This window comes from Kryptolebias marmoratus, linkage group LG8 (assembly GCF_001649575.2).
Source record: "Kryptolebias marmoratus isolate JLee-2015 linkage group LG8, ASM164957v2, whole genome shotgun sequence".
Lineage (NCBI taxonomy): Eukaryota > Metazoa > Chordata > Actinopteri > Cyprinodontiformes > Rivulidae > Kryptolebias > Kryptolebias marmoratus.
In genome coordinates, this window is record NC_051437.1 from 2,751,403 (window position 1) to 2,755,405 (window position 4,003).

Sequence of the window (4,003 nt, forward strand, 5' to 3'; positions counted from 1 at the left end):
GCAAAGGGAGTCTCGCTGGAACCCATCCCTGCCTGCATCGGAAGGGCCATAAAAGGAGATAGGGGCCCCATTACTGGAGAGTTATAGTAGGTGAGCGCAGGGTTCACCACCCCAGCTAGGTGAGGGTATGTGAGGGCCTGGCACGGCATGGTTCCATGTGCAATTTCAGCGGGCTGAACAAACAGCAAGTCTTGACCATCCTCCCCGGTCACAGCAGGCTGGGTGATGTTATCTTGATATGGAGGGTTGCTCTCCCCCTCCTGACCAGATAGGGCCTGAGTTTCCCCACTGTGAGGTCTCACTGGGTCAGGTTTGTGACTCGTCTTGTTTCCACCATTTTCACCTTTCACAACAGTGACCTTGAAGTAAATCATGGTGAAAAACTTCTACAATTGTCTACCTTGGCACATCAACAGTAGAGGCAGCTGAGCAACAATTGCTTTGACAAAGACCGGGGATCAGGTTGACAATTCAGGTTAATATTTTCCTCAATGTTTTGGTAATTTTGCTCTTACAGCCATGCTCAGATTTGTTTTCAATGTACTTTGTCTCCAGATGCTTTGCAATTGTGAATTAGCATTTTGACACACAATGAAATGTTTGAAAGTGGATAGCCTTCCCCCTCACAATTGGTATCTGCCCTCTTCTGAGATCCAGACCAATTTCATTTTCTTTTTTGAATGATGAATTTGCTTCTTACCAAAAAAACAGCAGTTCAAGTATTCAAGTGGCCCCGCAAACCAGAATTCTTTATGTTAAAAGCTAATTGGTCAAGTGTATGTGATGTAAAAGTTAACTTGGTGTTTAAAAGTTGATTGAATGGTGAGATTTGCCTTGGAAGTAATTAAAGAAAACAGAGGAGGGCTAATAATTTCTGTCATGTTATAGTTTTCTTGTTGCAATTCAGCATATCAGTAAAATCTAAACTCAAAGATTACTACAGCCCCAATGTCAAAGGAGCGCTATAGCAAGTCTTTTTTGCCTGAGGCTTTTAGATTTTTCAACTTAAGTTTTGTTTTGTTTTAATTTTCATTGTGTGTTCTGTTTGTCTGTCTGTCTAATCATGCTTATACTAAAACTATATTGGTCAACAATAATGTTGCCCATTTCTGTCCCATTCCCAGTTAGCCCACATAAAACTGGACAAGGGCCAACATATCCATGTCCAGGTCCAACCCATGTAAGGTCAGTCCTATGTTTATGCCATGTGGGGTAAATACAGTCAGCCCACATGGGCTTCCCATGCTAGGCCCATTATACTAATACCACATGGGTCCCACATGTTGTTGCCCATTTCTGTCCCATTCCCAGTTAGCTCACATTAATGCTGAATAGGGCCCATACATTTAGCCCAAATGGGCTGACCGTATGGGTCCCATTTTAGGTTAACCATGTGGGCCTCATGAAATTAGCCCAGATGTATCCCGTGCTCACTCGTTACTCATGTAGCCCACAATAAACACACATGGAGCCCACCTATGTGTGCTGGCTGGTATGGTTTGCCCGAATCTTCTCAAAGCCAATCGAGAGCCTCTATCCAAGGCCCCAGCAAACTCCACCCATATCCAAGCCTTTGCATCAGCAAAAGCAAAGGCTGCAGCCTATTTTGCCTGCCAGTACCCTTGGCTGTCTCTGGAGTCCTAGCAGCTAACAAGGACACTATCTTCGAATTGACCGACTCCCTCACCCAAGGTGTCCACCACCAGCTTTGAGGATGGCCGCCACAAGAGGCACCAACAACTTGCGGCCACAGCTGAACTGCCTTGACATGGCCCACTCTGACTTCAGTTAAGAGTACCCAGCTTTTTTGGAGTCCATAGCTGTGGTGCTGGTCCCCAGCTGGGGACTCCATTATTCTGCTGGGGAATTTCAATGCCCATGTGAGTAATGATAGTAAAGGCCATAAGTGCCACCCTAGATTGAAGAATAACTATGTAGTCATGTCATCTGATCTGCGGCTGTATGTCTTGGACACTTAGGTGAAATGAGGAGCAGAACTGTCAACTGACCACCTCCTGGCGGTGAGTTAGATGAGATGGCTGATAGACTAGGTCGGGGGTTGGCAACCCGCGGCTCTTTGGCGCTGCCCTAGCGGCTCCCTGGAGCATTTTCAAAAATGTTTGAAAATAGAAAAAGATAAAAAAATATATATATTTTTTGTTTTAATATATGCCTCTTTTACACGGACCCTAATTCAGAAGTCCGGCTCTACTCCGCTCTACTCGGCTTGGTCCGATAAAGAATGCGTCATGTTCACACCGGCCAGTTTGGTCGGTAGCAGAAAAACGCCTCCACGTGTTGCGGGGGGCGGGGCCGTGGGGAGAAGCGCACTCCCGCTTCCGAAACGTAGCGCAAGTTGTGTAAACAACAGAAGCGTTATGGACAACGTTGGTCCTGTGTTGTTGCTGTTTTTTAAACTTATGGGGATTCTCCTGAGACTTCAGGAAGAGAGGCGCAGTGGAAGAAATGCTCTGGATGCCGCGATTGTTTCACGGAGTAGGACAGCTGTTATCCGCCGGAGATTTCAGGCTTTACAGCGCCTTCAGCTGAGGGACAGATGGCATAAATGTTGCAGAGTAAGCTAACGCTGTTGTTTATATTCCTACCGTTCGCTTTTTATGCTTGCATCTGGTCACACCCACAACCAATGAGTGAACAGGAGCTAAGCTTGCGCCACCCACGAAGCAGGGCTGACCCGGCTGGCCTGACTCCGAAGCAGCTATATTAGCTATATTAGCCTATCAGATAGGCTAATATAGCTAGCAATAACTTCAGTGCAGATGTGCCAAGCCAGGGGGGGCATATGTAGCACCACACTAGCTCGGTGCCTCTCCCCATGGCAACTCTAGAGTGGAAAAAGGTCCAGCTCCTCTCAAAGAAATTTGTTCAAGAACCCACACTATGCATTGAGGTGAGCCCGACTATATCTAATCGGTACCTCTCCATTTTACACACAAGCTCAGGCTCCTTCCCCTCTAGAAAGGGGACATTCCATGACCCAAGAGGGTGAGCTAGGCTATGGTAAGCATGCCAAGACCCCCACCTGTGGCCGCCACTCATAGCACTTCACACTTAGTGGACCCACAGGAAAGTAAATCCATCTAACTCATTTGGGCTGACCTGACCGGGCCCCATGGACAGAGGCTTGATCACCAGCTGATGAGCTCCTCCTACAGGCTTGGCTCCAGAGTGGGCCCCTGGTAACCCACTTCTGGACATCAAGTTGTTTTATTTTATCCATACAAATACTATGAATTTCTCTTTGTCTGACCTGTGACATAGGACCAACCTGCCTTGGGAGACCTTACTGGGGGCAATTGCCCTTGGCAGCATAGCTCCTAGGATCATTCATGCACACTAATTGCTCCACCATGACAAGGCAGTGATTCATGGAGGACCGTGTGACCTAAAAAAGTGTAATTGACCATATTCATGTCAAAACAACCTAATCTCTCTTTTTGAGAAAGTGAAAGAGTAAGAGAGAGTAAACTTGAAAATTAAACTCAGAAAGAAAATTAAATATAGCCCATACTATAACAACCTTGAGGTGGTTTATTACACCATAATAAATAGTAATTTCTTGTGTTTTGTGTACAACTATGTGTATTTAACATAAAGTTAGTACATCAATCAATCAATCAATCAAATTTTATTTGTATAGCACATTTCAGCAGCAAGGCATTTCAAGGTGCTTTACATAATTAAAAAACAAAATAAAAACAGCATTTGACATTGAATAAACAGTAAGAAAGAGAAAAACATCAAAGACATCAAAATCCCGCACTCTAACCCTAATTTAGCCATAAGCAACTCTAAACAGGTGGGTTTTAAGTTGAGATTTAAAGGCACCTAGTGTTTCAGCTGTTTTACAGTTTTCTGGAAGTTTGTTCCAAATTTGTGGTGCATAGAAACTGAATGCTGCTTCTCCTCGTTTGGTTCTGGTTCTGGGGATGCAGAGCAGTCCAGAAGCAGAAGATCTGAGGGGTCTAGACGGTTGGTACAG